This window comes from Bubalus kerabau, chromosome 7, assembly GCF_029407905.1.
Source record: "Bubalus kerabau isolate K-KA32 ecotype Philippines breed swamp buffalo chromosome 7, PCC_UOA_SB_1v2, whole genome shotgun sequence".
Taxonomy (NCBI): Eukaryota; Metazoa; Chordata; class Mammalia; order Artiodactyla; family Bovidae; genus Bubalus; species Bubalus kerabau.
The window spans coordinates 54,008,344-54,021,774 of record NC_073630.1 but is presented as its reverse complement, the minus strand read 5'-3'; the positions used below and the strand labels follow the sequence as shown (position 1 = coordinate 54,021,774).

The 13,431-nt window shown below is 37.0% G+C and overlaps 1 long non-coding RNA gene across 2 annotated transcripts in view; it reads left to right on the top strand.

Annotated features, from left to right (window-relative positions):
• Positions 1 to 5,800: 5,800 nt before the first annotated feature.
• Positions 5,801 to 13,431, top strand: part of LOC129657744 (uncharacterized) — an 85,533-nt gene continuing 77,902 nt past the window's right edge. The window contains exon 1 of one of the 2 annotated variants that reach the window (XR_008717061.1): positions 5,801 to 5,963. This is a non-coding gene — a long non-coding RNA (uncharacterized LOC129657744). The remainder of the gene's footprint in view (positions 5,964 to 13,431) is intronic. The other variant, XR_008717062.1, reaches the window with a different exon arrangement.

The following is a 13,431-nucleotide window of genomic DNA, read 5'->3' as shown; positions in this document are numbered from 1 at the left end:
TGTTGGAATTTTTAATAGTTTTTCTCCTGTAATTGAGATCTAATCTTACTGCATTGTGGTCAGAAAAGATGCTTGGAATGATTTCTATTTTTTTGAATTTACCAAGGCTAGCTTTATGGCCCAGGATGTGATCTATCCTGGAGAAGGTTCCATGTGCACTTGAGAAAAAGGTGAAATTCATTGTTTTGGGATGAAATGTCCTATAGATATCAATTAGGTCTAACTGGTCTATTGTATCATTTAAAGTTTGTGTTTCCTTGTTAATTTTCTGTTTAGTTGATCTATCCATAGGTGTGAGTGGGGTATTAAAGTCTCCCACTATTATTGTGTTACTGTTAATTTCTCCTTTCATACTTGTTAGCATTTGTCTTACATATTGCGGTGCTCCCGTGTTGGGTGCATATATATTTATAATTGTTATATCTTCTTCTTGGATTGATCCTTGATCATTATGTAGTGACCGTCTTTGTCTCTTTTCACAGCCTTTGTTTTAAAGTCTATTTTATCTGATATGAGTATTGCTACTCCTGCTTTCTTTTGGTCCCTATTTGCATGGAAAATCTTTTCCCAGCCCTTCACTTTCAGTCTGTATGTGTCCCCTGTTTTGAGGTGGGTCTCTTGTAGACAGCATATGTAGGGGTCTTGTTTTTGTATCCATTCAGCCAGTCTTTGTCTTTTGGTTGGGGCATTCAACCCATTTATGTTTAAGGTAATTATTGATAAGTATGATCCCGTTGCCATTTACTTTATTGTTTTGGATTCGAATTTATATACCATTTTTGTATTTCCTGTCTAGAGAATATCCTTTAGTATTTGTTGGAGAGCTGGTTTGGTGGTGCTGATTTCTCTCAGCTTTTGCTTGTCTGTAAAGCTTTTGATTTCTCCTTCATATTTGAATGAGATCCTTGCTGGGTACAATAATCTGGGCTGTAGGTTATTTTCTTTCATCACTTTAAGTATGTCTTGCCTTCCCTCCTGGCTTGAAGAGTTTCTATTGAAAGATCAGCTGTTATCCTTATGGGAATTCCCTTGTGTGTTATTTGTTGTTTTTCCCTTGCTGCTTTTAATATTTGTTCTTTGTGTTTGATCTTTGTTAATTTGATTACTATGTGTCTTAGGGTGTTTCGCCTTGGGTCTATCCTGTTTGGGACTCTCTGGGTTTCTTGGACTTGGGTGATTATTTCCTTCCCATTTTAGGGAAGTTTTCAACTATTATCTCCTCAAGTATTTTCTCATGGTCTTTCTTTTTGTCTTCTTCTTCTGGGACCCCTATGATTCGAATGTTGTAGCGTTTAATATTGTCCTGGAGGTCTCTGAGATTGTCCTCATTTCTTTTAATTCATTTTTCTTTTTTCCTCTCTGATTCATTTATTTCTACCATTCTATCTTCTACTTCACTAATCCTATCTTCTGCCTCTGTTATTCTACTAATTGTTGCCTCCAGAGTGTTTATTTCATTTATTGCATTATTCATTATATATTGACATTTTTTAATTTCTTCTAGGTCCTTGTTAAACCTTTCTTGCATCTTCTCAATCCTTGTCTCCAGGCTGTTTATCTGTGATTCCATTTTGATTTCAAGATTTTGGATCAATTTCACTATCATTATTCGGAATTCTTTATCAGGTAGATTCCCTATCTCTTCCTCTTTTGTTTGGTTTGGTGGGCATTTATCCTGTTCCTTTATCTTCTGGGTATTCCTCTGTCTCTTCATCTTATTTAAATTGCTGAGTTTGGGGTGTCCTTTCTGTATTCTGGCAGTTTGTGGAGTTCTCTTTATTGTGGCGTTTCCTTACTGTGTGTGGGTTTGTCCAGGTGGTTTGTCAAGGTTTCTTGGTTAGGGAAGCTTGTGTCAGTGTTCTGGTGGGTGGAGCTGTATTTCTTCTCTCTGGAGTGCAATGAAGTGTCCAGTAGTGAGTTATGAGATGTCTATGGTTTTGGGGTGACTTTGGGCAGCCTGTGTCCTGGAGCTCAGGGCTGTGTTCCTGTGTTGCTGGAGAATTTACTTGTTATGTCTTGCCCTGGAACTTGTTGGCTCTTGTGTGATGCTTGGTTTCAGTGTATGTATGGAGGCGTTTGATGAGCTCCTGTTAATTAATGATCCCTGGAGCCAGGAGTTCCCTGGAGTCAGGGTTTGGACTTAAGCCTCCTGCTTCCAGTTATCAGTCTTATTTTTACAGTAATTTCAAAACTTCTCCTTCTATACAGCACCATTGATAAAACATCTATGTTAAAGATGAAAAGTTTCTCCACCGTGAGGGTCACCCAGAGAGCTTCACAGCGTTACATGGAGAAGAGAAGAGGGAGGAGGGTGTTAGAGGTGACCCAAATGAGATGAGGTGGAATCAATAGAAGAGAGAGTGGGCTAGCCAGTAATCACTTCCTTATGTGCACTCCACAACAGGACCGCTCAGAGATGTTCACAGAGTTATACAGAGAAGAGAAGGAGAAGGAAGGAGACAGAGGTGGCCAGGAGGATAAAAGGGGGAAATGAAAAGGAGGGAGACAGATCCAGCCAGTAATCAGTTCCCTAAGTGTTCTCCACTGTCTGGAACACACAGAAATTCACAGAGTTGGGTAGAGTAGAGAGGGGTTAAGGAGGCGACACAGGTGACCTGGTGGAGAAAAAGGAGAGTCCAAAGGGAGAGAGAGCAGTCAAGCCAGTAATCTCGTTCCCTAGTGAAAAATGGGTACTGAAGATTGGGTTCTTAAAGGTACAAAATTGGTAACAAATACATGAAAGCCAAAATTAAAAATCTAGGGTAGAGTTTGGAATTTCAAAAATACAATGTTAAAGAAAAGAAGAAGGAAAAGAAAGAGAGAAAAACAAACAAAAACAAAGTCACAAAAATTATAAAGAAAATATAGGTACAAAATTGATAACAAATACCAAAAAGCATAAATTAAAAATCTAGAGTAGAGTTTGGAATTTCTGATATACAATGTTATATAAAAGAAGAAGAGAAAGAAAGAGAGAGAAAAAAAAAATTACAGAAATTATAAAAGAAAATATAGGTACAAAATTGATAACAAATACCAAAAGCTAAAATTAAAAATCTAGAGTAGAGATTGGAATTTCAAAAATACAATGTTAAAGAAAAGAAGAAAAAAAAAAAAAACAAGGTCACAAAAATTATAAAAAATATATATATGAAGTTTACTTTAAAAAAAAATAGGGTCCTTTTTTTTTTTTTTTTTTTTGCAAAGTAATAGTAGGTTATAAAAGTGAAAATTAAGGGAGTAATAGAAGACTTAAAATTTTTTAAAAAATTAAAAAAAAAGAAAGAAAGAATGATCATAAAAATAGTAAAAATATATCTAGGACTTTCTCTGGTTTTGTTGTGAGTATTGTGGTGTCAGTTCATTTTTGGCTAGTTCCTTGGTCTGACTTATATTTCTCAAGATCTATAGGCCCCTTCCTATGTAGTCGGTACTAACCACAGGATTTAATCTATTGCCTGTAGCTTCCAAGGCGGTTCCCTCTGTTATAGCTTCTTCTGTTTGCTGATCTCTTCAGTGTCTGGTTTCCACCCTGACACAAAGGGAACGGTGGTGGACACTTTTTTTTTTTTTAGGCTCACTTGTTAAGTCATGCTGTGGGGAGGGAGGGATGCTGCAAACAAATAACACTGGTGTGTGCTCACAGTGCCTCAGCCACACTGGGTCTGCCCCTGCTCAAGGCGCGTGTAGCCTCCCTGCCCACACTGCTCCGGCTCTAGGTTGCTCCGCTGGGAACCATCCGTGGCCGGCCCTGGGCTGCTTGCACCTCTCGGGTCCAAGCCGCTCAGGTTCAGGCACTCAGGTAGTCCTCAGAGGTGCAGACTCAGTTGGGCCTGCGTTTTGTGCCCATCCCAGGTCCGAGCAGCTCAGGTGATGAGGTGTTTGGCCAGTGCGATTGCTGTGACTTATCGCCTCCCTGCTGCTCGGTTATCTAGGTGTACAACTGGTGCACCTTCTAAGGCGGATGTTGACGAGAAGACTCTTGAGAGTCCCTTGGACTGCAAGGAGATCCAACCAGTCCATTCTGAAGGAGATCAGCCCTGGGATATCTTTGGAAGGAATGATGCTAAAGCTGAAACTCCAGTACTTTGGCCACTTCATGCGAAGAGTTGACTCATTGGAAAAGACTCTGATGCTGGGAGGGATTGGGGGCAAGAGAAGAAGGGGACGACAGAGAATGAGATGGCTGGATGGTATCACTGACTCGATGGATGTGAGTCTGTGTGAACTCCGGGAGTTGGTGATGGACAGGGAGGCCTGGCGTGCTGCGATTCATGGGGTCACAAAGAGTCGGACACAACTAAGTGACTGATCTGATCTGATAGATTTGAGACAAGGGCATAAAATCACACTGGACAACATTGTAGGGGTTTTACTTATAAGAGGCTACTTTTCCCATTTGTTTTGAAAATACTACCAAATTGTACTCACGGCTTGTACTGAGGTTTTTGGCCCACCCTTGAAGTTTCTCCTGATGTTTACAGAATTGTAAGGTAGTAGGTAAATATTTTTATTGTCCTCAATAATTTTATGCATCATATCTAAACATTTCTGCCTAATTCCAGTTCACAAAGATTTTCTTATATGTTTTGTAGAAACTCTGTTGTTTGAGGTTTTACACTTAGGTCTATGATCCATTTGATCCATTGTGTGTTAAGTTCTATATGTGGTATAAAATATGAATCAAAGCTCTGATTTGATTTGATTTGTATGTGGATATCTAATTTGTGTTCCAGCACCAATATGTAGAAAAACTATTGTTTTCCACTAAATTATCTTTTGCAGCTTTGCCAAAAATTAATTGTCCATATACATATGGGTCTATTTTTGAGCTCTATTCTTTTTTTTAATCTATCTTAATACTCAGACCTCAGCTTCTTAAATACTGTAGTTAAATTAAGTATTGAAATCACATAAAGTTCTTCACATTTTTCTCTTAGTTCTTTTAGCTATTCTTGGCTCTTTCTATTTTGATGTGAATATTAGAATTAGTTTGGCAGTTTTTTTTTTTTTTGTGGCAGTTTTTATAAAAAAAAAAAAAAAAACTAGCAGTGGCTTTGATTGGATTATATCAGATCTGTAGATCATTGGGGAAAATTGGTATCTTAACAATAGTAAATCTTCTGAACTAAATTTTGCCTTTCATTTGAGTCTTTATCTCTAAAGCACTTTCTCATTTTCATTTTATCAGTTTTGCACATCTTTAGTCAGTTTTAGACCCACATATTTCGTTGTGTTTTGATACTAGTGGAAATGTTATTTTTTAAAAAATTCAAATGTTAGCATAACTCTGTTGTACTTATTTAAGTGATTGTTTCAGGATTTCTAGTATATATTTTTAACATCATAGTCTACCGTCAAGTGATATACTACTTCTCAACTAGCACATAAGTCTGAAGACAGTGTAGTTCTATATCTATCTCTTTCCAACTCACCCTCCCCCTAAAACAAAAATCCACAGCAAAATAAAACCCTGACTTCTGAGTTTGTTTTGTAATTCTAGCTCCTTGGTCTTTATGAACTCAAAGCTCTATTCTTTACTTCAAGAGGACTGTAAGCCTACATCTTGTCCTCCTCCTTTTAGACTTAAAATAAATGCCTTGGACAATCATAGAGCTTACCTTATTAGTTTCCTGTGGTAGGCTGAATTAAAGCTCCCCCCCTCCCCCCACCACAAGATGTCTACCTCCTGCCCTCCAGAATTTGTGAGTGTTACCTTATATAGAAAAAGAAACTTTGCAGGTGTAATTAATTTAAGAGTTAGTCTTGTGGTGGGGCGCTTGACCTGCTATCCAGGTGGGCCCAATGTAATCATTATGCTTTTTAGAGGAGGAATGAATGAACCTTCAGAGCCAGAGGAGGAGGTGATGCGATGCTGGAAGTAGAGAAGGGAGTGTTGCACTTTGAAGGTGCAGTTGAGGGCACAGGCAGATGAGCTCAGGGGAACCTAGAAGCTAAAAAAGGTGAGAAAATCAATTCTCTACTCAGAACTTCCAGGGAGAATTAGCCCTGCTGGTATCTTTACTTCAGTTCAGTGAAACTGACCTCCAGAATTTCAAGAGAGCTTTTAAGTCTTTTAAGCCATTAAATTTTCAGTAATTTATTACAAAAGGAAGCTAACACATCTTACGTCTTTTGAGGATCGTTGTCTTTTGATTACTTATGTTCACTGCCTTAAATACTACTATTTTATATATTGTGTTTGTTTGCTTAGACTGTTTCAGCTTGGAGGGTAAATTGGTTCCCTGCTACTTTATTTGAAAGTGGAAATCCAAAAATGTTTTATAATTTTCAGGGATTATAAAAAGCAATTCCTTGAAGATCTGTGTGTGGAGTTACTTGTTTGAGGAATAAAATTTAGTATTCTGAAGTGTATAATGCTATGTGGCTAATGGATTGATGGTAAGGAAAGTGATTGGCATAAGATGGTGTCTTCCTCTAACTGAAAAAGAGAGAATTTCATATGGTTGTATGGAAGTAGAATAGTATGGAGCTTTGGAGTCAGACTTCAGTTTATTTCTTGATTTTACGCCTTTCTTCTTTGAAGTGAGGTAAGACATTAACCTTACTTATGCCTGCAATGCAGGAGACCCAGATTTGATTCCTTTGTTGGGAAGAGCCCCTGGAGAAGGAAATGGCAACCCACTCCAGTATTCTTGCCTAGAGAATCACATAGACAGAGGAGACTGGCAGGCTACAGTCCTTGGGGTCGCAAGAGTCTGACTTAACAACTAAATCACCACCACCAAGACATTACTCTAAGAGTTGATTTTGCCATCTGTAAGACCAGGATAATGTTCTATGATTGCTGCAAATCATGAATGTAAAGGACTTAATCTGGCACTGGGCATATATTAATAGTAAGGATTTAATAAATGTTAATTTCTTGATTCTTAATGTCTTTTAATAAAGTGAAGTATTAGGCAATGGAAGAATTCTGGAAGCTGGCTATCAACTCCTCTTAAAAAATGGTCAGGAAGAGGGAAGGAATGTTTAGACTCAGTGGTTAATAGTGAGTAGCTCTTGGATGAGAACTGGAGTGTGAAGGAAGCAATTGTAAATTTTTTTAGAATTTTACATAGAAAGTGATATTCTGTAAAGTTGAGACTTGACCTAAGAACTTTTCAAATTGGAACTGTCCTTTAGTTTCAAGACTGAGCTAGAATTGAGCCACCACTGACAGCCAGATATCTTTTATTCCAAAGAAAATACTTAGAATGATTAAGTTAATTAACTTTAATACTCAGCATACCTCCCCTCCCCTCACTATGGAGCCACTGTCTCCCTACTGAGCTCTGGGGCTTACAAAAAAAGGAAAACAGCAAGTACTAAATGTCTGAAATTCATAACTTGAGCTCTTGAGCCACAAGACTTCACAAACCCTACACCTTTCATCCTGGGTTTCCTTCTCCCATCCTCTGACCTCAACTCTATCCAGTTGTGACTGAGTTAATGCTTTTTATCTTCAGTTTACCTGTATCATTCCACATAAGTTGACCTTGGTAGCTTCTTTTCTATATCTGGACCAGGGACTTCTCCTGTCCTTTAAAACCTTCCTGAATACAAATGAGCAACTCACACCAAAGTTAATTTACAGAATGAGGTAACATTGAAATTTCATGTTACATGACTTTTCTAAAATTTTAAAATCCTTTAAATTTCACATTATGCTGACTTAGAGGTAAGTTACTGGTTTGAATCCTTGTCCATTACTTTCTAGTTGTGTCACTTTGGAAAAACCACTTAATTTTTCTTAGCTTTCATTCTTTTATTATAAAAAAACAATTATGATATCTTCATCTTCAGATACCTGTAAGAATTAATTGACTAATATATGTAAAAGTGCTTACAACTGTCTGTGCATGATAAGTATTAAATAAATTTATAATTATCAATATTTCAAAATTATGCAAATATATTGGTAAGTATTAACTATGCTTTTATTATAGCACAAGTTTATATTTAATGTAGTTACTTTAAAAAAGCTTAAATAATCCAATATATTTACCAAATTTTGGGTTCTTTTCTCTTTAGAATGCCTAGATGTCTTACCCATATAATTCTATCTGTTGATGCCATCATCATAGGCATCAGAATGCTGTCAGAGGCAACAGACCTAGTGGCTGTTACAGAAATACTTTTGCAAACTCAGTGCCCTAAAGTACTGGTAGCTAAGAGAGTCAGACAACTTACAGACTTTGCAACATTGGTTTCTGTTATTTGACCCATTTAATATAGAGAAAGTGACCATGGGAATAGGCTCTGTAAGCAATATATGTTGCTTATTTCTAATAAAGATTCTAAGAAAGTCTAGTGCTTTTCAAAATTTAACATACCTGAAAATTACCTCGAGATCTGTTGAATATATGGATTCCAAATCAAAGTCTTGAGTGGGAACTGAGCTTCTCAATTAGAGCCAGTTCCCAGGTAATGTGTCTTTCTTTGCTGCTGGTTCTTGAACTACACTGTGAATTGCAAGGTTGTAAGATGTGGAGGATTAGAACAGGCTAATTTTGAAGATCTTTAGTCATTTTGACATCTACAGTTGTACATCAAGTACATCCCGTACATATTTGAGAGGAACATACTTTGTGGTTTGGAAGTTGGTTATAAATTACATTCGTAAAATATGCCTCTTAGATGTTATGTTTCTCTTAATGTCAGTTTCATCCCATTAGTCATTTCACTTGTGTGACATATTCTGGTTTAAAACTAGGCTACCTAATATCCATTAGGAAGTAAAGATAAAATTGGTAATCTTCTGATTTTCTGAAGGTCATAACATAAACATGAGGTGAAAACTGGATCATTCTAAAATTATTAAACTAATTACATTACCTATAAAATACCCACAAGTTATGTCTTACCCCACCCTCCACAAAACAGTTGTAATTGACAGAACTATTGCCACAGATAGTAATAGGTTCATATAAATGTCATCTAAAAAAATAAAGACAAAATGTTGGCTGAGAAATATCTGGACCCAAGAAAAATCTCTGAAACTTAAAATCAATAGCAATAATTAGGAAAGAGCAAATTGGTAACATACTTTAAGGCAAATACTTTGTGGAATAATGAATTTTCCAATCAAGGTTTATATTTAATTGAAAAATATAAAAGTATCAAAATATTCCATAGACTAGAATTAAATGTTCCTTAGCAGTACAATCCCAAGTATAATTAACTTTGAATTATTCAATTCTCTTATCTCTTTAAAGAATAATTTACTTACCATCTTGTGGACAAGCATTCTACTTCCAAGTGATCTTGTTTTATCCAGTTCCCACTGGTGTCGTCTGTTTATTCACTGTTCTTCAGACTCCCTATTCTTAAAATTAAGATCGTGTGTATTAAAGAAACATTGCCTAAGGTTTGTGATGCCATAAACTAGTACAAATTTATTTTCTATAAAGTATTTAAACAAGAATAAAGCCAAAATAAAATTATACAAGATAGGTTTGCTTCTACAGAAGGCTTTTCTCCTTTTCCACAGTTGGCTTTAGTTTTCTTGATTGTTATTTCTAATTACTGAAGAATTTTACAATTGGGTCCAACTGTCTTTTAATACTGTTATTTCTTGCAGTGTTTATGACAAATTTCAATGTAACCATGGAAATCATTGTGCTACCACAAATTTTGCATTCTGATTTTGAAATAATATTAAGATGCTTGTGGATTACAGTTGTTCAAAATTTAAACCATTTAGTAATAAGATAACAAGGAATAAAATGTTAAACATCAAAGGTTAACAGATTTATGTTGCAATAAACATTTCCAGGGTTCTCTTTTTCTGTTATGAATATATTCATTAGAAAGAATAATTTAATTTAATAATCTTTAAATGTATGAAGTTGTCATTTTATTACCAATTAAGCTAAAGAAGTATTCCTTCATTGAGAAGAGGTTTGGTTTACTATCATTATAAATGGAATCAATTAGGTTCAATAAGTATAAAGCCACTTGCTACCTTATAAAATCCATATTCTTGATTGTAACAAACCAGTGACTTTTCAGATACCTCTAATTCATTTAATGTGGATTCATTTAGCTTCTAACAAGTGCCTGAAGGATGTAAGTGACTGTGATGAGTGTGATTTGTCTGTATTTTAATTATTTGGAAGATATTGAGCTGGTTCCAGTGATAAAGAGTGGGAACTGCCCATTGTTCTGCTTAATTTCAGGAATTTATTAAAATGATATATTTTGGCTTCAGAAAAAAAAGACCCACTCTCAGCATCAGAATAGTACATATCCTAGTGAGCTAATCAAATGCTAGCTCTTGGATAGTAGACTACTTTCCCATATGTTATTTTTGGAGTAATGAAGAGATCTTTAAATAACTCTTTATGGATCTGTCATTTTGACTTGCTTCATCATTTCATTTAGCTATCTGCTAAAACACTGCATCCGAAGAGAGCCTCTCCTGAAGACTCTAAGTAAAACAGCAATTCCTAACCCTTGGGTCTTATACCACTTCATCTTCATAGCACGAGTTACTCCTTAGGATTGTATACCCTTTGTTTTTAAAAAGTCTAAAATGTAGTTTCAGTATTTTAATATACCCACTAGCATAAAATTTCCATGAAGGCAGAGGCCTTGTCTAATTTACTCATTGCTGACCTAACATCTGAAAGCAATAACTGATAAATAGTAAATGCTCAATAAATATGTTTTCTTGAATATATAAATGAATATATTAATTACTGTGGGCATTGGCCTTCAGCAATGTATGCAGCTTAATATTTTATACCACACTTAGACATAGGCAGAGTGATCACAGTTGATTTTTCTTAAAATTTATTTATTGTTAATTCAAGGATAATTGCTTTACAGAATTTTGTTTTATCAAACATAAACATGAATCAACTATCAGTTCAGTTTAGTTCAGTTCAGTCACTCAGTCATGTCCGACTCTTTGCGACCCATGAATCTCAGCATGCCAGGCCTCCCTGTCCATCACCAACTCCCAGAGTTCACTCAAACTCATGTCCATCAAGTTGGTGATGCCATCCAGGCATCTCATCCTCTGTCATCCCCTTCTCCTCCTGCCTCCAATCCCTCCCAGCATCAGAGTCTTTTCCAATGAGTCAGCTCTTCGCATGAGGTGGCCAAAGTATTGGAGTTTCAGCTTCAGCATCAGTCCTTCCAATGAACACCCAGGACTGATCTCCTTTAGGATGGACTGGTTGGATCTCCTTGCAGTCCAAGGGACTCTCAAGAGTCTTCTCCAACACCACAGTTCAAAAGCATCAATTCTTCAGCGCTTAGTTTTCTTCACAGTCCAAATCTCACATCCATACATGACCACTGGAAAAACCATAGCCTTGACTAGATGAACCTTTGTTGGCAAAGTACTGTCTCTGCTTTTGAATATGCTGTCTAGGTTGGTCATAACTTTCCTTCCAAGGAGTAAGCATCTTTTAATTTCATGGCTTCAATCACCATCTGTAGTGATTTTAGGGCCCCCCAAAATAAAGTCAGCCACTGTTTACACTGTCTCCCCATCTATTTGCCATGAAGAGAGGGAACCAGATGCCATGATCTTAGTTTTCTGAATGTTGAACTTTAAGAAAACTTTTTCACTCTCCTCTTTCACTTTCATCAAGAGACTTTTTAGTTCCTCTTCACTTTCTGCCATAAGGGTGGTGTCATCTGCATATCTGAGGTTGTTGATATTTTTACCGGCAATCTTGATTCCAGCTTGTGTTTCTTCCAGCCCAGTGTTTCTCATGATGTACTCTGCATAGAAGTTAGATAAGCAGGGTGACAATATACAGCCTTGACGTACTCTTTTTCCCCTTTGGAAAAAGTCTGTTGTTCCATGGCCAGTTCTAACTGTTGCTTCCTGACCTGCATATAGGTTTCTCAAGAGGCAGGTCAGGTGGTCTGGTATTTCCATCTTTTGAAGAATTTTCCACAGTTTATTGTGATCCATACAAAGGCTTTGGCATAGTCAATAAAGCAAAAATAGATGTTTTTCTGGAACTCTCTTGCTTTTTCCATGAACCAGCACATGTTAGCAATTTGATTTCTGGTTCCTCTGCCTTTTCTAAAACCAGCTTGAACATCTGGAAGTTCACGGTTCATGTATTGCTGAAGCCTGGTTTGGAGAATTTTGAGCATTACCTTACTAGCGTGTGAGAAGAGTGCAATTGTGCGGTAGTTTGAGCATTCTTTGGCATTGCCTTTCTTTGGGATTGGAATGAAAACTGACCTTTTCCAGTCCTGTGGCCACTGCTGAGTTTTCCAAATTTGCTGGCCTATTGAGTGCAGCACTTTCACAGCATCATCTTTCAGGATTTGGAATAGCTCAACTGAAATTCCATCACCTCCACTAGCTTTGTTTGTAGTGACGCTTTCTAAGGCCCACTTGACTTCACATTCCAGGATGACTGGCTCTAGGTGAGTGATCACACCACTGTGATTATCTGGGTTGTGAAGATCTTTTTTGTACGGTTCTCCTGTGTATTCTTGCCACCTCTTCTTAATATCTTCTGCTTCTGTTAGGTCCATATCATTTCTGTCCTTTATCGAGCTCATCTTTGCATGAAATATTCCTTTGGTATCTCTGATTTTCTTGAAGAGATCTCTAGTCTTTCCCGTTCTGTTGTTTTCCTCTATTTCCTTGCATTGATCGCTGAGGGAGGCTTTCTTATCTCTCCTTGCTTTTCTTTTGAACTCTGCATTCAGATGCTTATATCTTTCCTTTTCTCCTTTTCTTTTCGCTTTTCTTCTTTTCACAGCTATTTGTATGGCCTCCTCAGACAGCCATTTTGCTTTTTTGCATTTCTTTCCCAAGGGGATGGTCTTGATCCCTGTCTCCTGTGCAATGTTGTGAACCTCCATCCATAGTTCATCAGGCACTCTATTATATCTAGTCCCTTAAATCTATTTCTCATTTCCACTGTATAATCATAAGGGATTTGATTTAGGTCATACCTGAATGGTCTAGTGGTTTTCCCTACTTTCTTCAATTTAAGTCTGAATTTGGAAAAAGGAGTTCATGATCTCATCTACAGTAAGCTCCCAGTCTTGTTTTTGCTGACTGTATAGAGCTTCTCCATCTTTGGCTGCAAAGAATATAATCAATCTCATTTTGGTGTTGACCATCTGCTGATGTCCATGTGTAGAGCCTTCTCTTGTGTTGTTGGAAGAGAGTGTTTGCTATGACCAGTGCGTTCTTTTGGGAAAGCTCTATTAGCCTTTGCCCTGCTTCATTCCATACTCCAAGGCCAAATTTGCCTGTTACTCCAGGTGTTTCTTGACTTCCTACTTTTGCATTACAGTCCCCTATAATGAAAAGGACATCTTTTTTGGGCATTAGTTCTCAAAGGTCTTGTAGGTCTTCACAGAACCATTCAACTTCAGGTTCTTCAGTGTTACTGGTTGGGGCATAGGCTTGGATTACCGTGATATTGAATGGTTTGCCTT